Genomic DNA, 23405 nt, shown 5'->3' with positions numbered 1-23405 from the left:
GTGGGATGCTGGCTTGTTAACGACTCAGCATGGTGCTTCTTTAATGGGCACACAGATCACCTGGGGAGCTTGCAAATGCAGCTTTCCCTTGGAGGCTGGATGGGGTCCCAGATCTGTTTCTCCTGATGTGGCTCACAGACCACACCTCGCGTGGCCAGAACGAGGTGTTTGACCTAAGAGCTAGCTGTAGTCATCCCTGCAGGCAAAGTGCCCTCTTGGCTTATATGAGTGCTCTGGAGTATGGCCCATGTGCCAGCAGCAGCATCACCTAGGAACAGGTTAGTGGTATAAAATCCATGTCCCCACACCCCAACTCAGAATCTCTGGGGATGGGGCCCAGGAACCTGCAGTTTAAGCAGTTCCAAGGTGCTTCTTTTGCCTCCTGCAGTCAGGGAAGCACTGCTGGGATTCGCCTTCCAGAACAGGGCTTCTCTGAGTGCGGGGTGGTGGTCAGTCCAAGCCTCAGAAGCTCCTGTGGCTGGCCATGGTGGGGTTTGCTCCAAATACAGGTTCCCAGGCCCTACCTCAGACCACTGGATTCAGAATTTCTGGATGGGGCCTGGGGATCTGCATTTATCCACCTCCTCACTGCCATTCCCGTTGAGAGGCAGTGGGACTCACTCGCTGCCCTGCCCGAGAGCTGTGGAGAAGAGCAGGGCCCCCACTCCCCAGCCCTCCCCACCTTGTGCAGGGGGGAAGGAGTGCTAGATGGGGCCCAGGAGCCCTAGGCTCCAGCACAGTCCTGGAGTGGCTGGAGCTGCTCTGCCTTGGCCCCAGCTGCAGGGGGGTGGGGTTCTCACATCCAGAAGAGGGAAACAGCCCCCAGTGGGGAACTGGTCGAATGAACTCAAGTATACGCACGCATGGGGCCTCCTCCACAACGACGAGGGAAGATTGGGCCGGAACAATGTTTAATGAGGAGAAACGTTCACCTTCTCTACTCAGTGGAAAAAAGTTGTGGGTACAGAATGATCCCGTATTTGGACAGAGGAAAAGCTAGACGGATGTTAATAGTTAATCATTTTCCTAGGAGGATCATGGTGACTTCTATTTCTCTCTATTTTTTGTTTCTGTTTTCTACAGAGAACGTGTATTTGGTGATAAGAAGGAAAAAAGTAGGGGATCCCTGGGTGGCTCTGTGGTTCAGCGCCTGCCTTTGGCCCAGGGCGTGATCCTGGAGTCCCGGGATCGAGTCCCGCATCAGGCTCCCAGTATGGAGCTTGCTTCTCCTTCTGCCTGTGTCTCTGCCCCTCTCTCTCTCTCTCTCTCTCTCTCTCTATGTCTATCATGAACAAATAAATAAAATCTTTAAAAAAAAAAAAAAAAAGAAAAAAGTAGACACAGATAAGCATGTGTGGCCCAGGGTCATCAGGTCACCTTTGCCAGTGAGAGGCCCAGACTCCCAGGACAGTGCTTGACCTACCTATTGGGCTGACCTTCACAAGAGTTCCCCTCTACCCCCAGGCCGTGACCTCACCCCCAGTCCTTCACACTTTCACACTGTTTCTCCCCCCTCTCTTTTTTCTTACTTCCTTTCTGCTTTGAGTCTTCCCTGTCAGTGGCAAGGGCAGCTCTCCAATTCAAGCAAGGGGTAAGGGGTACAGGGAGGGGAAAGCTGAGGGGTGGGTACCCCTGCAAGCCTCTGGCAGAGTTCACTTTTCATCAGGGGCTTACCTAGATGCCTAAACCTCAGTCTCAGGGTCTGGCACATAGGATGTGCTTGGGAAGTCATGGTTGCATGGAGGTCTGGATGCAGCCTCCTGCCATGGACACCCTGGACAAGATGCATAGCTGGGCTGACCTTGGGCATGCCAGGGTGCTTCCCTGGGCTTAGGGTTTCCATCTCTAAGATTCTCAGAGACTTGAGCTCTGATTCCACCCCCACCCCCCACCCCCACCCCCACCAAGGCCCTTCCAATTCCAACCTGTGGAGAGTCACGTGCCTTCCCACTCCTGTCCCCTTGCTTGGTTTTCTAAAGCAATTCATGCTGTCCAAGAAGACCCCACCTGTCTGTCCCAGCTGCCCAGTGTCCCAGCTTGCGGAAGCAGCTGTTCAGGGCCGGACCTCCAGGCAAGGGCGGCAGGAGGGAGGGGACCCATGGTGCTGGGAAACAGTGTAGCCTCCAGTGCCAGAGGGCACCAGACAGTCGTGAATCTGCTACTGGTCTCTTGCAGCCCCTGGGTAGCCCCTGGTGCCTGTGTGTCAGGTGTCTGCTTTCCAGCTGCTCCTGGCCAGAGCTGCCTTTATCCCAGTGCCCCCTGCCTGGCATGGTGGCCAAGACCCTGCTTCCAGCAGCCCCAGCACCCCCAAGTCTCTGGCCCTTTCAGCTGCTTGTTTCCACTGAGTGACTCAGGGCGGAGGGATGGTGGGAGAAATCCATTCAGGCCATTTGTTTTAAAGACATTTAAGTAAACTCCTGGGATTTGTGTGGCCACATTTTTTTCAGTCTTCTTTCAAAGAAATGGATGGGTTTCTGGGCCTGTCCCACCACCAGCTTTCCTGCCTAGCAAGTGCACGAAGCCCAGGCTTTAGATAGAATCCTGCAGAAGGGGAAGCACTGCCAGGGTGGGAGGGTGACAGTGGTGGGGGGTGAAGGGGGGGCAATTGGAGCTTGAGTTTCATGTCCCCACCTGTGGAGGGGGGGTCCTGTCCTTTGTTCAGTCCCCCAGAATGTGTTTCTCCTGGCCCAGGGAGCCTGTAGAAATCAGCTTTGCCAGCATTCTGGAGGCAGGAAGTTGAGAGCTAATAGTGGTCTCAGCACACAGCCCTGCCAGAGCAAAGGTGAGGGAGGCATTGTCTCTGGGGTCCACAACAAGGTGCATTTGCCTCAGGGGTCCTGGGAGGCTTTCTAGGGACAGCAGAGAATAAGCAAGCCTTACTTCCCTGCCTTTTTCTTCCTGATAGTGACCTGTTCAGCCTCCAGCACCTCTGGGAAGCCTTCTCTATCCACCGTGGGCTGACAGGTGTCTCCACCGTAGGGTCTCTAGTCTCACAGCTCTGTAGCCTCTGGCCTGCATATGGGATTCCTTCTGCACTGTGAGTTCCTTGGGGATAGGGCTTGCCACCTCCACTTTCTGATCCCCAGAGGCTCCTTTTTTTTTTTTTTTAAAGATTTTTAATTTATTTATTTGAGAGAGCAAGCATGAGAGCGTGTACATGAGTGGGGGGAGGAGCAGAGGGAGAGGGACATGCAGACCCTTCACTGAGCACAGAGCCCAAGATGGGGCTCCATCCCACGACCCCGAGATCATGACATCATCACGACCCCATAACTAAGAATTGGACTCCCAACCGACTGAGCTACCCACTTGCCCCCCAAGAAGCTCCTTAAGAGGTTCTCTTTGGTGCATCTGAAGCCCCAGCTGGTATTCTCAGGCCCTGAGTTTGGTCTGCCCTGGTCTTGGAGCCCACTGAGGCAGGGATCGGGGCATGCTCAGAACATCACCGTTCTTTCACTCTCCTCTCCTAGGCTGAGAAGGCAGCCCCCCTTGCGCAGGAGTCAGGCTGGAAGGGAATGGGGCGATAGATAGGGTGGGTGGTGATAGACAGGGAGGCACTGGCCAGGATGTCTCACAGGACAGATCCAGGCTGCAGCTGCCCCAGGGGAGGGATCTCACACACCCTATCCCCTGCACCCTCAGGCAGCCTGCAGCAACGAAGTGGCCACTAACACCAACCGGTCTAGCTGGTTTGTGGGGATCTGGCCCAGTTTCTTGAGGGACAGGATGTCCTGCTGGGAGCAGCCTTTGTGCCTGTCCTTTCTGTCCTTCTCCTTTCAGGCTCTCACGCTGGTCCTCTCCTGGCCTTGTTCTCCTCATTACCTTTTTCACTTCTCCGGGAGGGCTTTGACCCTGCCCTTCTTGAGGTGCAGGGCAGCGTGTGGTGGGGGTGCCCAGCAGGACCTAGAAATCGGAGCCTCCCAGGAATGAGGTGGGGGTGTCCATGACCCTCACCCGGTGAGATCCTGGGGGTGCTGAGGCCCTGGCAGCAGGATACCCAGTGGTTGGGGGGACACGTACCAGGCAAGAGCTGGCAGGGGTCATGGAGATCATTCTCCCAACTCCTCTCCTACTGCCATGCCACAGATAAGGGACTAGAGGCCTGAGAAGCCACAGAGCCTTGTGGCAGGGCTCCTTGGCGCTGTGACTCCTCCCTGCTGCCACCACTACCGCCAGGCTCCCCTCTCAGGGAAAGGGAATTGGGGGTAGGGGAGCCCGGGTGTTCCTCTCACTCTCTGCTGGAACGGGCCGGGCGCCCCACTCCGTAGGTGTCAGCAGAACTGTCACCCAGCGGTGGGTGGCGGGTGCCGGGCTGGGATTTCCCTGGCTGACTCACCCCCGGCCTGGCTGTGCCACAGTCTAGGCGGGAGTTACTTGTGAAGGTGTCTGAGTAGCTGCCACCGCAGCTCACACAGAGGGAGTCCCAGGAATGGGGGAAGCAGGCCCTCCACAGAGCGGGAGACCCTACGTTCTCTAAGCACAGCAGCTGTACATCCTACTGCAGGAGGAGTGATGAGACATTTAGGGAGCTGAGCACCAGCAGGGCTGCTCCCTGCCTCCCTGCAAGAGTACCCCCCAGCTCCCCAGGATGAAATGCCTTCCCTTCAGAGAATAGAGAAGCCATTGATTCCCCTGATCCCCAGGCACTTCATAGACAGGCGCAGGGTGGGGGGGGCTGTGGGAGGCAGGAAGTGGGGCCAGCACAGTGACCCAGCCAGGGGCCAAGGACCCTTGAAGAAAGGGAAAAAACTGTAGGCTGTTCCCCCCTACCACCAGAAGAATTCACATAAGTCTGTGTGAGATTTCCAGGCCCACAGATGCCCTAGAGCACATCTTGGGGCCCTCCTCGGCCCCAGCTGCTGGTGCCGCCCTCAGTTGAGAGCTGGCAGTGGGGTGGAGGTGTCATACTTACAGTGTGTGTGGGGGGGTACCGGGGGAGGGCAGTGCGGATAGAAATGTGGAGTGTGCGCCTTGTGAGCAGGCCTGTGGGGGCGGTGGCAGCAGAGCTGCGTGGGGCGGGCTGGGTTGGGGGTGGGATGGGATGTACAGTTCTGAATGATTGCCCCAGAGTCCTTGCCTCCCTTTCGTTGATGGGGTGAAGGGTTACCCCCCAACCTCTCCAGGCTGGAATAGCGGGGGCTCACAGTCCCCAGGGGCCAGGTTGCCAGGGCTGAGGTTCACAGGGTGACATTTGGAACCCTGGCACAGCTCAGTCTCAGCGGACAGACTTCTCAGCCCTCTACCCACTGCCTGGCCTGGTGAGAAGTGGAGCCATTTCTGCTGGCCGGGTGCCATGGGCAGCCCCAGTGTATCTGATGAACAGGTCACTTAAACCGCTTTGGCCACACTAATCCCTCCACAAGCCGGCATAGGGCAGAGCCCAGGAAAGGAATGTGTCCTGTGGGCCCAGCCTCTTGAGTGACAGGGCTAGGGGCACAGCCAGGAGGGCAAGGAAGCACCAAGGCTGCCTGGCTGTGGCCTGAGCAGGCAGCATGGACAGGGAGGGTGCAGGGGAGGCCCGGCCTAAACCATGATGAGCCCTTAAGGCAGAGCCAGCACACTTCAGCCCTCGAAGGGCAGCGCTTTGTAAAAGACAGAGGATGGCCCTGCCTGGCAGCCTGCCAAGGGCACAGGAGCTGGACAGCAGGGCAGGGTTCCAGGTTCTGCTCCCAGCCTACAGCTGACCTCAGTGTTGCCTGAGGCTGGGATCTGCATCTTTGGCCCTCACCTTCCTCCCTAAAATGATTATATATGACTCAGTGGCCCTGAAGGTTCCTGCATACCTAGATGTTCTCCTGTTGTCTACTCAGCCCCCAGCATTAGAGAACAGGACCTTCTTCTGATGCCTAGGTGGCCAGGTACTTCTGCAGTGAGGAGCAAGACAGGGCTTTGCCTCCCTTGGACTCTGTCTCCTCTACCCTCTTCCCTCTCCAGGGTGATGGGACAGGTGAGATGACGGCCCAGAGTTCCCAGGACTGGGCCTTCCAGCAGGTAGTCGGGCTGGAATTGTACCCTTATCATCACCATTATTGTGGAGTTGGCTCCCTAGAGCCTGTAGGGGGGGCTCCCTGGAAGAGACAGTATGGCTCGTGTCCTGGGCTGCCTTCCTGGCCCCGTGGTCAGGTTGAGTTGCAAGAGGTCAGAGGGGGTACATAGCTAGGGGGTCCGAGTGAGCAGGAGAGGGCTCTGGCACCTCTCAGGCTTGGCCAAGCCCCTGGCTCCCATCTGCAGAGGGGCGGCCCACCCTCCACGAGTTGGCGAGGAGACCTCAGAACTGAGGAGTGCGTGTCCCCAAACATCTTGTTCACAGCAGATGGCAGCCGCAGCTCCCTTTCTCCCTGCAGTGCCAGTTGCATTTCCCTTCCCTTTGCTCAGCCCTCCTGTTAACTCTGGTTTCTGCTCTCCAAGCTGGGGTGGGGGGGGTGGGGATGGCAGCCTGCAAGCCCCCAAAGCCACCTGTGACTGTGGGTGAGGTTAGGTGCTCAGAGCAGGGACAGTTTCCAAAGGAAAGGAAATCTCAAGCACCCATCCACTGGCCGGGAAAGCTTAGTCTTGCCCTGGTTCCTGCATGCTGAGTCTCTGGTCAAACGAGCAGCAGCAGCATGATCTCAGAGGAACAGGGGAGCAGGCCCAGGGCCTAGCCTGACATTTTTTGAGCAGCTGCTAAGCACCAGGCCCTGAGCTAGGTGCCAAGAACACAGGCAGAAGGTGTAGTCCTGTCCTCTAGGAGCTGCCAGCATAGCAAGGAGCCAAGATACTCAGGAGAGGAATGGAAGGACACTGATCAGGTCTGCTTCCGGGTTAGGCAGGCTTCTGGAGGCTTCACAGGAGCTCCAGGGCTCCTTAGCTTTGGGCTGAGCTCTGGAAGGCGGAGGAGTTTCTAGGCGAGCAGGATTTGAAAAGGCATTCTGTGCAAAGGCATGAAGGGCTCTGACCCCGCAGAACACTTGGCTGTGGCAAAAAAAAGGCAGAGCCGATGAAGGGCAAGCTGCCTCATCAGCATGTGCTGTTCAACCTCAGGGTGGGGTCTGCAAGGGGGAGACCTCGCTCCCTGGGCTGCTTGTGGGCTGGTGGAGCAGCCCCTACTGGAGCAGCCTCCCCTGGAGAAGTAGAGGCTGGGGCCAGGAAGTCAGGCAGTAGCTGAATATGCCCTTGGAGGATGAGGTGCCCAGGTTTCCAGAGTGCTGCCCCATGTTCTGTGACCTGCCCTGCCTCTACCCTACATCCATGTGACCCTGGGCAGAGCATCTGTGTAGTGAGACCCTCGTCTGTGCCAAACTGTGCTCGAAGTGTTTCCCCCACGGGCCTGGTCCCATTTTACCTTCCCAAGGGTCACTCATGTGGGCATTGTTGGTCCTGAGACTTGTTCAGAGTCACGCAGCCAGGACAGAGCCTCCAGGCCCAGGTCAGCCTCACCTTGCTCAGCATAGCTCCTGCTGGGTTACATACCCTGTACCTTAGAGAAGGCTCGTGGAGCCTGGGTGGGGGGCACGAAGCATGGGAAGCCCAGCTCCCTGACAACTTGTGCCCTGTGCATTGGCCCCTGCTGCTGCCTCCTCCTCACCTCATGCTCAGGATCCTCCGGGGGGCCTCAGCAGCAGCTGCAGGCACGGCCACTATGAGCAGCCGAATGCCATCCTGTAGGGCAGCAGGCCCTGCAGAGTGGTGGCCTGGAGTGTTTGCTTTTCCCAGCCCTGTATTTGCTGTGTTGCTTACACCTGGCTCACTGTTTGCCCAGGGATTTGCCCTCCAGGAAGGTGAGGTGAAGTGAGGGTGGCAGGCAGATGGCCTGCCTCTTCTGGGCTTCCAGCTTTCCTGCACAACCCAGGAGGTCTGCACTGTCCCTAAGTGCCATGCCCTCCAGGCCCTCTGCTGTCCCCAGCAGCGCCTGGCTTTGCCCGTATGGAGCATGTGACTTTGCAGTGCTGGGTCTGGCATGCCTGGCGTGCCAGGGCGGCAGTGGCAGTGGCAGCTGGACAATCGGCAAGCAGCAGAAGAGGTCCCCAGAGCCCTTATGTTGGGCCCTGGTGTGGGAGTGTGGGGGTGAGAGGCGGCATCAGTGGGACTTCTGTGTGACTGGGGCAGGAACACAGGATCCAAGCCAGGAGTGTCTCGCATAGGCACATTTGCCTCCTTCCTTCCTGGTGCTGCTGCTGTCTGCAGCCGCCACCCTTCCTCCCAGTGAGGAGAGCTTGCCTAGACTCAGCCAATCCCCACCCCACCCTGCCCTTCACCCCTTTTCCGATGAATCAGCCCCAGGAACTTGATGACTTCTTCTTGGGCCCTGGGCCTGCCTCTTGCCTGCCCTCCTGACAGCAGGCTTCCAGCCTCCTCTCCCTGGTCTGACAGCTGTCTGCTACATGGGCAGTCACTGACCAGGAATATGCTGGTGCCTCTTTCAGGCCATGGGCCTGGTCCTCAAAACCAACAGGAATGGATTAGGAAGACAGAGGCAGGGTGCATCTGGCAGCCCAGGGAAGAGGGAGCCCTCTCTCCACTGCAGCCGGGACCCCAGGGAGAGGCCTATATTAGCTGAGCAGAAAGTCTGTATCTCCTTCCTTGCAGTCCTGCCTATGGCCAGCCTAGAGAGTGGCTCTGGTCCCCTGAGGGTGAGGGACTTTAGCATGCCTTGGGGTGTCCACCTTGCTTTGCACTGGGGCCTTCAGCAAACCCACTGGCCTCGCCCGTGGTCTCTCTACTACTTGGTACCTAGCAGACAAGCTGTGGGGACAAGTAGGGTGTCACCAAGAGGCCATGTTGTGCCCTCCATGGGCAAAGAGCTCTGTAAACAGATGGCAGCCCAGAGAGTGTCCTCACTCAGGCTTGAGGACACCCTTCTCAGGTGGGCACAGCTTGCAGGACGTTGCCTGGCCGCTCCCATCCTGGCCCTTGGTGAGCTGGCCCAGTGTGTCTGGCTCTTGGCCATGGGGGGCTCAGGTCCCTCTGCCTCTTAGCCGGGGAGGTGGACAGATGCAGAGGAAGGGCATTGTTGGTCTCCTGTAACTGAAGTCTCTGTGGCCGCCTGGCACCGCACAGCCTTCCCTCCTGCTGCTGATCAGGGATGGGCGCCCACCCCAGGACAGTCCAGTCCTCAGGACTTGTACCCCACATGCCACTCCTGCAGCAGCAGTAACGTGTATTGTGTGTGGCACCCAGCTGTCACCCCTCACCCCGATGCTATGGGTCTGGAACCTGGCGACCCCCACCGCCCCCCTCCCCGTTTGCAGGGAAAGAAGCTCCTGTCTATGTCCTACTTTTACTCACAAAACTCAGAAACTAGGGTCCAAAGGACTGTGGCTGTCCCACATGTATTAGTGGCTGGGCCCAGGACCAAGCCTGGATTCTCTGACACCAGGCCCCACATGTCTCCCACTCTGTGCCCTGCAGTAAATCGAAGTGCTAATAAACGAGCACATTGATACATAATTAATCCCACCTTGGATCCCTCTGTTCTTTTCTCTCTGGGGAGCTCTGAGTGCTTCCCAGACGTGATCTCATGCATCCTCCAGAGGCCCAGAAGAGGTGAAAGGAGGTTCTGTGTAAAGGGGGATGGAAGAGCCAGCACAGGAGGCCTCAGGTCAAGAAACCAGCCCCCTCACCGTCCTGGCTGCCCCTGCCACACACCACGGCCTCCTGCCTCTGGGCCCTCTGGGGCTGTGCCTGCATGAGCCAGGAGGAGAGAACCTAGCATAAGGCCCATGGGGGCAAGGATGTAGCAGCCCGGTGCTCTGTCTTCAGGGGAAGTCATCCCATTGCCAAGGCTTTTTATAGAATTTTATTTCCATGAAGCCCCTGTTCCTTCCTGTTTGTTCTCACGCTCCTAAGAAGTTGGCAGAGAGCAGATGAGGGTCATGGGGAGGGAGGCAGAATGAGGACCTGTAGGACAAGTCCTTTAAGCCATCTGCTCCTCCAGTGGCCCTGGAGGCAGCCCTATTCATGTCTGCATTGTATGAGGAGGAGCCCAAGCTCAGAGATGATCTGTGGTCACTAGGTCACGGGCAAGCCAGTGACTGGTTAGGTTTTGAACTTGGTTCCGGCTTACCTCATAGGCTGGTGCTCTTAAACCACTGGGCTCTCATGTGGCTCAGGCCTGTCTACCTCCCCGGGCAGCCATGAGGTGCTACTGTCAGTACTTTCTGACACTTCCGAGGGATCATGTTCCTAAGCCAGATGGAAGAGCCTCAGAAGTCGAGCATTCAGGGGAATAGCCAAGCGAGTCCTGGGGAAACTAGAAGTGATCTGGTCACTCACCTTGTTTTCAGATGACGATGCTGAGGCTCTAGGAGGGAAAGCCATATCCTCCTTCCAGTCTCGCTGACAACCAGGCAGGCTAGATCTGGGCTGTGGGCGATGAGGGTTAGGGTTAGGGTTAGGCCCCCGGGGAGCCCTGGCGCTGGGAGAGGGCTTGGGTGACCTTCTTCAGCGCCATCCTGCAGGGGTGCTCCCTTCCTCCCCAACACACCACGCTTTGCAGAGAGTAGCGCCACCGGTCACCCTCCTGCAGGTGTGCAGGGAGGATGGGGCTCTGAGGTGAAGAGGAGCCCCTCAGGCAACAGGACCTCCCTGATAAACGGGCCATGACCTTGCTCTGATGTTGTCTATGTCACTCAGGCAAATCACCCAGCACCCCTTTCCTGCCAGTTTTCTTTTTTTAAGATTTTATTTATTCATGAGAGACCCAGAGAGAGGCAGAGATATAGGAAGAGGGAGAAGCAGGCGCCCTGTAAGGAGCCTACTGTGGGACTCGATCCCAGATCCCAGGGTCATGACCTGAGCCAAAGGCAGATGCTCAGCTGCTGAACCACCCAGGCATCCCCCTGCCGCGGTTTTCTGCATCAGTGAAATGAAGATGCCACATTTCCTCCCTGCCTCCCCCATGGCGTGGTGGTCGGGCACCAGGGAGGCCCCCTGCACTTGTTGCTGGGAGGGTGGTTCAGGATAGAGCCTGGATCCAGCAGGTGGGGCCAGTGGATGGTGTGGAGTGGGCCACGGGGCTGGAAGGCAGAAGCCCTGGGTTCTGGGCTGGAGTCTACATGGGCTCCCTCCGCCTGTGCTCAACACAGCTCCTCCTGGGGTAGCAGGGACTCCGTGGGTTCCCGCCTCCTGCAGGGCCCCTGCCTCAGGAGCAGCATCCTGGCAAGGGGAAGACAGTAAGCAGGCTGACAGTAAACCCGAGAGTGCTAGATACCGGTGAATGCCCAGAGGAGAATGCAGGAGGGACAGTGAGGTGATGGAGAGGAACAAGGATGAGCACACCTGAGACTGGGCAGGCAGGTCAGAGGAGCGAGGTTTGAGCTGGGGACTGAGTGGCAGGACAGAGCCAGTCATGCAGAGATTATTGGGGGTGGGGGGGCACGTCCAGGCAAGGGGAAGCTGGAGGGCCTGGGCACAATTGGCCGTGTGAGGGACAGAGAGAAGGCCCGAGCACTGGGGAGTGATCAGTGAGGGCGGCCTAGGAGGAGGTGATGGCAGGAAGGCCGGTGGAAGAAGGGGAGCATTTTCTAAGTGAAGAGACGAGATGGTTGGGGGTGAGTTGACCAGCAGACAAATGTCTCTGTTTGTCTCCTCCTTTGTGGGGTTGGCATCAGCTCTGAGATGTTGCCCACCCAGGGGCCACCTCCTGCCCTGTGCCCCTGGGTCGGCCAAGCTGGGGGCTTGGGGCCTGAGCCTGTCACAGGATTATCATGGAGAAACGGGTGCTCTCAAAGCATGCTCGCGGCTGGAAGAACGAACAACTGCCCCACATTCTAATAGAGACCATCAGGCCACTCGGGGAGGCTTCAAGGGTGACGAGAAAGTAGGAAACCAGGTAGAATCTTGGCCTCACAGTGGGACCAAGGAAGTGGGAGAGGGGGCCCAGGGTCAGATGGTTTTGGAGCCTTCTCCCCTGAGCTTGAGGCCACAGGTGGGTGATCTTGGGGCCGAGTGCGCAGCCTTGGGCACTGCATCTCCTTTACAGGCTGGCCAGGCCTTTGTTCTCCAGGGACCTGGTATTCTCAGCACCGGCCATAAAATGGTAGAACGCTGGTGCTGGGAGGCTCGGGGCTGGAAGCCATAGCTGTCTCCCTCAGTGCTGGCGCTTTCCCGTTCCTGGCCAGTGTTCGTGGGCTCCCAGGCTGTGAGGACGTTCTAGTCAGACAGGCTCAGTCTAACACTGGCAGGGAGGGGGCACCCAGGAGGCCCCAGAGCCCACGATTCTAGGTCACCTCTGCAACATCCAGAGGTAAGAGTGGTATTTATAGCAATCAGCGGCCACCAAGGGTGGGGAAGTCAGCAGGAGCTGTGACGCAGGCCACCCCCCATTCAGGTCCCCTAGCTCTCCCTGATTCCCTCACTACCACCCCCTACTCCAGAGCCTTTCTGGGACGAGTGGTGAAGGGCTGGGCCTGCCAAGAGAGCAGGCATTGCCACACTGCCATCCTCAAGCCCTGGAGGAGATGAGGTGCCACTTTCTGCCTGGCAGGAGCCTTGGCTTCTGCCAGTCTGGCCAGGACCTTGTCTGTCCCCATGGCCCTAGGTGGGCATCCTGTTAGCACGCGGTGCCTGGCCCTGCTGGTGTCTCTCCATGCTGTCAGCTCTGTGTTGAAAGGTCCATCCCTGGAGTCCCCACGATCTTTGCCAACCTTCCTGGGGCCAGTAGGGGTCAGTGAAAAGCCTGCCTCATTTCTACTGGTAGCAGGCAGTTAACGGGGCCGTGGACAGCTGCCCCCCCCCCCGCTCCAATGACTGAGAAGAGGCCCTACCAGATGCCTGTTACCTCCCTGCTGTGTCTGTGTGAAGTGAGCCAGGAGGGCGGCAGTCCCAGCTCCACCTCCCACCACACTCAGGGAGCAGGCAGGGAAGCAGGGGCCACAAAAGTGACAGCGTGACAAGGTTAGGGCCCTAGGCCCTCAGAGTGAGTCTTCTGGGAAAGAAAGTGATGCCAGACTCTGGAGTCTGAGGTCAAGCCTGCCAAGCCCCTGCTCTCTTAGAGCCTTTACCTACCCAGATACAAAGTGGGCCCTTTGGTCCTGCCCAGGTCTGAGCAGAGAAGGTAACTGATGTGCTACCCCCACAATGGGGGCTTGGGCTCCTCTCCCAGGCTTACCCCACTTCCAGACTGTTGCTCAGAGCCCCCAGGCCAGAAGAGAGGCTGGGGAAGGCTCAGATTTCTCTCTGGGAGCACCCACACAATGGAGAAGGTGAAGCAGATGCACCAGGAGCCTGCAGGAATGCAGGCCTTGGTTCCACTGGCCCATCAGAGGCTGATCAAGCAGGCCAAACGCTTATGGCCAATTGGGGACAGGACCTGAGTCTCACTAGGGAGGGGCCCCTGAAGTGAGCGGCCCATCTGGAGAGGAGGAAACCCCTGGGCTTGCTCAATTCTGAGATGAGAGCCAAGTCAGGAGCAGGAAATGAGTCTGTCCAATGGACAGGGACAGAAGGGGCAGTGGTTGGTGGAGAGCTTATAGCCAATAGTTGACAGTTTTAATCTTATTTAAAGGGCATCTCAGAGCCAAAATATGCTTTTGAGGAGGGGGGTGATTTAATTAAAACTCTAAACTGTATGTATGTGTAGCTAATGCTACCGAGCATCTCCCTGCTCTCAGCACTTTACAGCTTTGAACTCACTTTGTCCTCACAGCAGCCCCATGAGGGAGGTGCTGTCATCACCATCCCGGTTTACAAATGAGGAAGTGGCTGGTTCTGTAGTTGATTTGCCCTGGGAAGTTGTTCCTGCACTGTGCTCGGAAGGTTGTGGCTCAGTGGGACATCTGAGTGAGGAGAGGCATCAGGGCGAAAGCAGGTCTAGCCCTGCCCTCCATCCAGTGGCAGAGGACCTTCTGACCCCTGCCCCTCCTTGGAGGCCTGGGGTAACTGGTGCTTGGGCTCAGCTTTGTCGCGCCTGGGGGCGGTGGGGGGCGGAATGGTTGCAGGGGAGGGCTGTCTGAAGGACAGCAGAGTCAGCCACAGGCCTCAGCCAGAGCTGCCTCACAGCAGGGTTTTCTGTGACCCCTTTTGCCCTCAGGGCTCAGGCCAGGGGACTAGTTCGGGCTCCTGCCTGGGGCCCTGAGGTGCTCTCCTTCGCTGTTATACACCAAAGCCAAGTAGAATTCTACAAGTCAAGGCTAGTGGACCTGAGAGGTCATCCTGTCCAGAGCCTCTCAAATGTTTTTTAACACTGAGACTGTTTTCGTTTTAATAAAATATTACAAGGAACCCCAATATGTAAAACAGCTAACATCAATTCTGATGTAGCATGCAAGCCCCATGAAGCCCCAGCCCTGTCTGCTATGGCTGCTTCCCCTGATCTGGGGGTCCCCGAGGGTTTCCAGAACCCCACTTGGGAGAGTCCTTGGACACAGGAGAGGAGGGCCACGTAGGCGCAGGGCCTGGGCCCAGGCCTAGGCCTAGGTACAGTTCAAAGCCCCACATGCTACCTCCATCCACGTTTGGTGGGGGCAGAGGTTGTTGGCTTCTTGCTGTTACATATGGGAACTCTGCACATCTCCCCTGGGAAAGAGCTAGTGTTACGTTGTCACTCGATGCCTGCCTGCTTCCTTGATGCCCAGGGAATGGTAGAAGTGAAAGCTGATAGCCCAAGCAGCTGCCCTGTGCCCTAGATGACCATGCCACCCACGGAGGCGGCCCCTTCATGGATCCGTGGCCCATGCAGACTCTGGGAGGCATTTTCCCCAGTGCAGGCCAGACGCCGAGACCCAGTCTGCAGCCTGAGAAGGTGCAACAGGATCATGCCAGCGTAGGGTATGCTGGGCGTGGGGCGAGGTGTCAGGCTGGGTGTGCCCCCTTAACATTCTCGTTAACAGCCTCACCAGGGACCTCTAATGAAGTGGAAAGTGCTAATTCCTCTCAGAGGTGTTGTCAATGCACCTGGGACAGGGATTCTCCTCTCCGGGAAGCTTTGAGAAGCTAGACCAGGGCATTGCAGCCTGGTAGAGGGGGCCGTGGGGGACGTGGGTGTCTTGGCTTTCACACAGGCCCCTGCAGGAGGCTGGACAAAGAGGAGCAGGAGGTACAGTGAATAGGATGCTGGACTGGACGGATGGGCTTGGGGCATCCTGAGTTTGAGCAGTGGGACATCCTGAAACTCAGACACTGATGCAGGGAATTCTAGCAAGAGCACAAGCGTGGGGGATCCCTGGGTGGCGCAGTGGTTTAGCGCCTGCCTTTGGCCCAGGGCGCGATCCTGGAGACCCGGGATCGAATCCCACGTCGGGCTCCCGGTGCATGGAGCCTGCTTCTCCCTCTGCCTGTGTCTCTGCCTCTCTCTCTCTCAGTGTGACTATCATAAATTAAAAAATTTAAAAAAAAAAAAGAGCACAAGCGTGGCCTTGGGTGGAGCTCTGTGCTACAGGCTAACCCATGGGATGGTGATTTCCACCTCATTGGCGCATTATGGATTAAAGGAGGCTGCCAGTGAAGCCTCAGCACAAGTAGGTGGGGCTCCCAGGAGAGGTCAGGCAGGGCATCACGTAGGTGGGCAGGGCATCATGTAGGTGGGCAAGGGTGAGGGTAGGTGTGGGTTGGCCTGGTGGCCAGGGATAGAGAGCTGGGCCTTCCTGTTTAGGAGGGTTGTCTTAGGTCACAGAGAGGTTAGCACCCCTGCCACACCCCAGTGAGGGCAGGGGCTTGGTGCAGTGAGGGAAAGTGTCTTCTGAGCACTCAGAAGACATGATTAATAAAGAACAACAGTGGCAACTAGTACTTTTTATGAGCTGAGTGCATTGTATGTATTACTTCTTTTACTCCTGGTGACTCCCTTTGAAGCAGGTACCCTCACTATCCCATTTTGCAGATGAGGACTCTGAGGCTCAGAGAGGTGAAGGTCACAGACAACTAGAAGGGATGGAATCGGGATTCACTCCAGGGCTCGAGGGGAGGCAGTGGTGGTGGGCTCACTGGTTGGCTACTCCCTCCAGGTCCTTGCGTATGAGGGAGGAAAGGTTCCAGAGGAGAGCTGGGGAAAGGCTCATTAGAGCACGTGGAAGGACCATGGGCACTGTAGGGAAGGGACTCCCCTGAATGGAAACAACTCCCCCCCCACCACCACCACCAGACAGGCAGGAGGACCTGGCCTGGGGCTTGGATGCAGCCACCCCAGGGTACCTTTACCCCAGGTGTAAGAATGGATGTGGGGCAAGGGCCCTTTCCTAATTTCAGGAAAATAAACAGCCTGAGAAGGAATTCAGAAACAGAACCTGGGGAACCCCTTTCTACTGTTGGAAACAGGGCCTTTGGGCCCAGGACTGAGTGGGTCCTAGTGTGAACCTTCCAACGGAGGAGCAGGGGAGGGCTGTGGAGTGGGAGGAGGCCCCAAGCCCTCCCTCCTCACTCCCCAGCAGGCAGTTGCCCTCCCAGAGCAACTAGCAGGAGACCAAAGGCCCCAATTGATTCCCAGGGAGCTGGCTGGTGTCAGTGACAGGCCAGGCTGGTGGCAGATGGCAAATCCTGTTTGTTGTAGAAGAGTGGAAAATAATTAGCATCAGCGTGAGAAGCTGGAGCCTCTGTGATAAATGGAGCCCTGATGAAGGCTTCTCAAGAGGCCTGTGAGTGCAGCCTGGGGCTTCACAGCCTGCCTCTGCTGCCTACTAAGTGACCTTGGGCTACTTACTTAACTTCTCTGGGCCTGAGTTCCCTCAACCTTATAATGGAGTAAGACTAGCGCTTACTCACCAGGTTAAGGTTAAATTAAAGGAGGGGATATTTGTGAACTCCTTGCTAAGGTACCTGGCATGTAATAAGTGCTATTTAACAATTTTTAAGAAAGTAAACAGGTGTTGGAGCGTCTGGGTGACTCAGTCGGTTAAGTGTCAGACTCTCGGTTTCAGCTCAGGTCATGATCTCAGGATCGTGAGATCAAGCCCCACGTCAGGCTCCATGCTCAGCAGGGAGTCAGCTTCAGATTCTCTCTCTCGGTCTCTCTCTCTGCCCCTTCCTCTGCTCATGTACGTGCACACTTTCTCTCTCTCAAATAAATCAATCTTTTTTTCAAATAAATAGATCTTTTAAAAAAACCCAACTGGGTGTTAAGATCACTGTTGGGGTGATGAATGGCTAGCAGTCGGGACCTCTGGCAGTTGGGCTCCTCCTTTTCATTCTCTGAACTCTGGGCCAAGGGCCCTGTCCAGCAAGCACACTGGTGTGGGAAGATGGTTCAACCTCCTGGAGCCTCAGTCTCCACTGAGAACAGTCATCCCCACTCCCAGGGCCATAGGGAGGGGTGGAGGAGGTGCCTCCCCTTCACTGCTGTCCCAGCCTGGAGGGAGGGGGAGGGAGGAGATGGGTTTGTTAGTCTAGGGCTCTGGGTGCAACAGGGACAAGTGGCAGTGGTGTCCATCCCACTCCCTGCCACCCCAGGCTGGCGGTGTCAGTCCCCAGGCCTGAGCATGTAAGGGCCCGTCTCGTGCTGAATCTGGCCCCAGCCCTGGGCAGGCTCGGCTCTGCCTTCTGCTTGGGCACAGCTGAGGCATGAAAAGCAACAGCTCAGTTTGGGGCCCTAACTTGGGTAGCACACACCTGGGCACAGGCTGGTGGCACACGCAGCCCCCAGCCCCCATGTGCTTTCACTCTTTCCTCCCTGAGCCTTCCAGAGCCCAGCCTCTGTGTGGGGCCGCAGACCTGAGAGGGATGAAGGGGCATTCGAGGTGGCAGGAACAGGTGGGTCTTCGTGTCTATGTGTAGGAATGAGGACTCTGGTGGAAGGAGGCACAGACTTTTTTCTTTTTCCTTCTTTTCCCTTTCAAGTAACTCAAGGAGACTGCTCCTGATCCCAGCTCCTTGTCGCGGGATCTTTGGGCAGACATGGCACCTCCCTGAGCCGTGGTTTCTTCATCTGTAAGGCTGGCGTAACAGCCTGATGAGGCTGGACTGAGACCACACTTACAGCCTTAACTCTGTGATCTCTCCTGGCTGCACAGCCTGCCCACCTCCAGACAGGACAAGGGACTTGCCCGGGCTTAGCGTTCCCCATTTGCACAGTAGGCCAGTAGCCACCCTCTCCCACGTGGTGGTGTGACCAGGAGTCTGCAGCCAGGTGGAGTCCCAGAGCCTTCTTTCTGGCTTCCAGGGCCCCCACCTACTCACTCTCTGACGGGGTTTGAAGCCAGCTTCTGGGTTCAGAAGCGGGCATTTAGTTGAGGGCCTGCTCCTCAGAAGCAGCGTGTGGTGGCAAAGACACTGGCTCCGGAACTAGGCCATGTGACACTGGGCAGGTCACATCTCCTCATCTGTAAAATACAGGTAATAGCAGTACCGACCTCCTAGAGCTGTTCTGAGGACTCAGTTAGGTTTACAAAGGGCTTAGACCAGGCCCACGATGTGGTAGGCAACTGACAAATGGCAGAGGAAGGGAAATGACTGGGACCCTTCCTTACAGGTGAGCTATCTCCTCCCCATCATCCTGACACCCTGGAACCGCCCTGCAGTTTCAGGAAATCAGAACCAGGTTACTATGTGTTGATCCCCTCCCTCTACAGGTGCTCTCGTGGAAGCCACACGAGTGAGCAGGAGGTTAACTAGCTCCCTAACTAGCCATGAAGCTAGGCCATGAACCCCATGGAGGGGTTGGGACCCTGATAAAGAGGGCAGAGTGATCTGCCCACATGGTTAGGCAAGAGGGTGTCCCAGTGGTGAGCCCATCCCAGCTAGGATGGAGCCTCTGGCCACCACTCACCCTTCGGGCCTCCCTGGGGCCCAGCCACCCTGTAGTCACCCCCCCAGGTCAGAAGCCTTTCCCCACCCAGACTAGACCAGCTCAGGCCTCCAACACAGACACAATCAGAATCAGACCAAGAGAGCCAAGCAGGTAGCAGGGGTCTGTCCCTCTCACCTTGTTTGGAGTACCTTCCCATTGCACAGCCCTTTCTTTCTTTTTTTTTTTTTTTTTTTCCTTAACATTTTTTTTAAAGGTTTTATTTATTTATTCATGAGAGACATAGGCAGACAGAGAAGCAGGCTGCCTGCAGGGAGCCCAGTGCAGGACTCGATCCCAGGACCCCAGAATCAGACCTGAGCTGAAGGCAGATGTTCAACCACTGAGCCACCCAGGTGTCCCTGCACAGCCCTTTCAAGTGGGGAATCCCATTCATTGTGGGTAGGGGGGAGTCCCCGGCCCTCCCCTCTGAGGACTAATGATCAAAGTACCCTGCAGAGCTAAAAGAGACCTTACAGATTACCCAGTTTCCTTTTTCTCTTTGGCCGCCAGGAAGCACAGAGTCTAATAATAGTTCCTGTGAGAGCCTTTATGTCTCCTTACATGTGTGCAACAGATTCCCCTCACTTTCTGTTTTAATTTCCTTAGTTTTTGTTGCTGAACTTTGTTCTTAAATTTATTCTCCACCTCTATTGTTTCTGGTTCCCGTAAGGCACATGGAGCCATTTGTTGTGAAATCGAGTAAATACTAATCTGAGTACAAAAACACGAACCTCTTGTCAGTAGGCCAGGCTCCTCATTCTCCAGAAGAAGAAACCAAGGTCTGGAGGGGCAGTGACACTCTGGCCTGGGGACACTGCTCTTGGTCCAGGACTGGCTAGACCTGGCTCCATTTCCAGCCTTAGCAGGGAGGGTGGGCTCAGGTCTGAGGTCTCCTGTCTTTCGCCAGCCGAACTGCAGAGTAATGAGGACCCTGCCCTGGGAGGTGGAGAGCCAGCCATGGATGACTCTGTTGGAAACTGTACAAGTAGTTGATACCTTCTTGTGGGTGGACCTCATGTGGACTGGCCAGCTTTCCCGTCTATGCGTCAGGAGTGTGAAAGATCTCTTGTAAGGAGTTCGAGTGGGGTGCACATGAGGAAGCAGGGCAGGGGCCAGCCCCAGGACTCTGAGACAGTGTGTCCAGCACCAGGGTGGTGACACCGCAGAGCTGGATGCATGGGGAAGCCCGGAGTCCCTGGCATCTTTCTGGACCCATTTCCTCGCCCACGAAAGAGGGTGATGGTACTGTTTCTGAGCCCCTTCTCGCCACCGTTGCACAGTAGGTGTGAGTCTTGGGTGGCAGCAGGTATGGCCTGTGTCTCCTGCTGCAGAGCTCCTGTTCCTCGGAAGGAGTCGGGTGATGCCTGAGCCTCAGTACCTCCTTCGGGAGCAGTGCTGTTGGAGGGGCACTGGCTGGCCACCACAGTGTGGGCTCATCTGACCCCGTGACAGTTCTGAGGTAGGTACTGTTCTCAGCCCATCTGAGAAAGGAGGAACTGAGGCATGGAGAGGTAAGTAACCTGTCCAAGGGCACACGGCCAGTACGTGCATAGCCAGCTCTTAGGCACGGTCTGTTTTTATAACCTGTGCACCAAGTGCAGCTGTCACCCTGCATCCCCTCCCACCTGTGAGGGTGGAAGGTAACTAGTCTAGAACTTGGGGGCACAGGAGGTGCTCACCTGATGGCAGGACCTGTGGCCTGGACCTGCCGGTTATCCCTCTGTTCCAGCTCAACTCCAGCCCATCCTGTATGCCTGGGGCCACCTCAGGCCAAGTGGGAGGTCCCGTGGGCTGACCTGGAAGCTGGAGATGGCCCGCCACAGCCCTCCCGCAGCATGTCGTCCTGTCTCCTGAGGGTGCTGGGCTCAGCCTGGCTCCAGTGACCTGGCCCCACTCCCATCTCCCTGCAGCCCTGGGTCTTCCAGAGAATAGACACAACAGCCACGCCCTCCTCCTCCTCCCTCACCTGGGGGCTCTTGGCACCTTGCTGGTTAGCACCCACCGTGGAGGGGCTCTTCTCCCTAAAACCTGCTCCCAGGGCCAAGCCCAAGGAGACCTTTAACCAGCAATCCCCCAAGGCCCACGGCAAGGGCAGGTGAGCCTATCCAGGCTTATACCTGTTTAGTCCAGCCCCTTCTGCCCAGCTGGAGCCAACCATGGGTGGCAGCTGCACTGGCCCAGACCCCAGCACCCAGTCACAGATCACCCTGCCACAAAGGCCCCAGTGAGCCCCGCAGGAGCTTGGTTATGATGGCCCCATCTGCGGGGCCTGTGCTAGCCCTCAATGACACCATCCCAACCATTTCCTGCTATAGCCCTCAGGGGTGGCCTTATTCTGGGTTTGCAACCAGAGAAACTAAAGCCCTAGGTTGTAAGAGAGCCAGAGGGGGGCAGAAGATGGTTCTCCTTCAGTGGTCAGGGGAGGCACTGGGGTGGGACATTAACCAAAAAGCCAAGGATGTGAGAGCTAAAAGGGAAAGGAGCCACCTCTGGCCCTCTGGCCCTCCTGGCTGAAGGGGAACTTGTTTCGGGGAGATGGAGCTGTGGTTCAGGCCACTGAGGCTGCTCAGGAGGAGAGGGTTTGAGGTGAGATGTGTTTGCACCCTAGGGGCACAAAGTGGGTGGGAAGATGGGCGGCTCTGTAAGACCCAGGCCCTTAGGGGACTCAGCTGAACCAGAGCAGGGACAGGCCTGAGGAACTGGCCAGTTTACCATACGACACTGTGCCCAGGGCTACGCTGGAGTGAGAGGTCTGGAGATCCCATCAGAGAGTAGCCTGTTCTGCCTGGGAAGAGTGGGGTTAGGGGGTGGGTGCTGTCAGGGATGGTTTTCAAAGAGGCCATGACTTTTGGCTCCTCTGGAAAGATGAGTAGGATTTTGCCTGGCAGAGGAACTAGAGTAAGCAAAGCATGGAATCTTCCCATGAGGTGTTTTAGGGAGACAGCAAGTTTTGGGGGCAGTTAGGAAAGGAGGGTGGGGCAGTGTGAGAAGGGGATGGAGTGCCTCCCCAGCCAGAAGGAACTGGCTGGCTGAAGGCGGGTTCTGTGCTTATATCAGACTATGTCCCGGATCCCCAGGGGTTGGACAGTATCTTTCTGGTCCAGGATTCAGAGAGGGGAAGGCACCCTCACAAGATTGCACAGCCTGCCAGCCAGAGACTAAGGCCCTTAACCACTGCCTGAGGGGCTTGGACTTTATCCTGCAGGCATGGGGAGCTGTAGAGGGTTTCTAAAGTAGGGGATAGCATGTGCATTTTTTAAAAATTTTTATTTATTTATGATAGTCACAGAGAGAGAGAGAGAGAGAGGCAGAGACATAGGCAGAGGGAGAAGCAGGCTCCATGCACCGGGAGCCCGACGTGGGATTCGATCCCAGGTCTCCAGGATCGCGCCCTGGGCCAAAGGCGGGCGCCAAACCACTGCGCCACCCAGGGATCCCAGCATGTGCATTATTTAAAAAGAGTTTTGTATCTTTAGAAAGAGGAACTCCCAAAAATGGTTAATACCTAACTTGGGGGTCCTGCATCACCAGCAGGGAAATGGGGCTTTGTGGATGGGGGAAGAAAGGGGCTCCCAAGGGCCACTCGAGTCAGACGATCTACATGAAGAGGGTCTTGGGACCCCATTCAGACCTGCCTGAGCTGGGGGCCTAGCCAGGGGATATAGGGAGCCCCCAGTAGCGCCTCGGTTCTCTGCTGCTGGAGGGGGCACCATTCCCACCCTGGAGGTGCCACTCATCTGGGGTAAGGAAGGAGGAGAGGCTGTATGTCCCACTAATGCAGTTGTTGGAGGGCATCGACCCTGTTCCCCAAGGGAGGAGACCCAGAGGAGGTGCTTTGTGGCCACCCCAGACCAAGAAGTAGCCTCTGCCCTCCCCCCTCCTGAGACATTTCCTCCAAATGAAATCACATCCCAGCAGGGGAACAGGCCCCCATTGTGAAGGGCTGGGGTCTCAGAGAAAGGGTGCCTTTCAGGCCCTTAAGAATAGCAGCCCTGATGTTGATGAATCCTCATGGAATGGAGTGGCCCGTCTGCTCCCAGCAGCACCGGCCCTGTCACCCCCACCCCACATACCCGTGACCTGTTGTGACCTGTCGTTGACCAGCTGGAGTATTCACTAGCCCAGGCGGGGGAGGGACGGCTGGTCCACCGGGGCTCTCAAGCCCTTCCTCTGCCTCACCCACTCACTGGGCCCATCCCTGACATTATCCAGCACTCCTGGGGCCTCTGCAGACTTCCTCTCCCGTGGTCCTCACCAGAACTTTAGCAGGTGGCGTCAAGCGACATTTTACAGATGAGGAAACTGAGGCGCAGCTAGGAAGTCACAGTGAGTGGGTGGTAGGGTCCAGGTTTGAAGCCAGGCAGCCTGGGCACCCACCCTTGGATTCTGCAGTGTTGCGCTGGCCCTAGGTACAGGCTGGAGGATGAGGGTGTGGTGCCCAGGCCTGTACCAGGGTACCCAGTGGGGTCAGCCCGAAGGAGCCCTGCCACGTGATGTAGGTGGTCACTGGCACTGACCACAGCTGCTGGCCTCAGGCTGGTCACCCCCTGAACCTGGCCAGAGGCTGTCACTGGCCATACTTCTCAGGAGTCTTGACACATCTTCGGCTCCCTCTGCAGGGTGGGGAGCCAGGCTCTCCCTACCTTTCCCCCTGAGGGCAGGAAGGGCAGTGCTGTGTGCACATGCGAGGCTGTGTGTCTGAGTTTGCAGG

General features: G+C 57.0%; 1 protein-coding gene across 3 annotated transcripts in view; it reads left to right on the top strand.

The window, feature by feature from the left end:
• Window positions 1-23405, top strand: part of DAGLA (diacylglycerol lipase alpha) — a 61520-nt gene that overhangs the window by 11387 nt on the left and 26728 nt on the right. The window contains exon 1 of one of the 3 annotated variants that reach the window (XM_038564358.1): window positions 19035-20153. The exons of the other annotated variants lie outside the window; for them this stretch is intronic. The gene's annotated coding sequence lies outside the window, so the exon portion shown is untranslated. Of the gene's footprint in view, window positions 1-19034; window positions 20154-23405 lie in introns of those variants that run through there. 3 annotated transcript variants of the gene reach the window in all.

Source organism: Canis lupus, chromosome 18 (assembly GCF_011100685.1).
Source record: "Canis lupus familiaris isolate Mischka breed German Shepherd chromosome 18, alternate assembly UU_Cfam_GSD_1.0, whole genome shotgun sequence".
Lineage (NCBI taxonomy): Eukaryota > Metazoa > Chordata > Mammalia > Carnivora > Canidae > Canis > Canis lupus.
The sequence above is the reverse complement of the archived record's forward strand: the minus strand, read 5'-3'. Positions and strand labels throughout refer to the sequence as shown.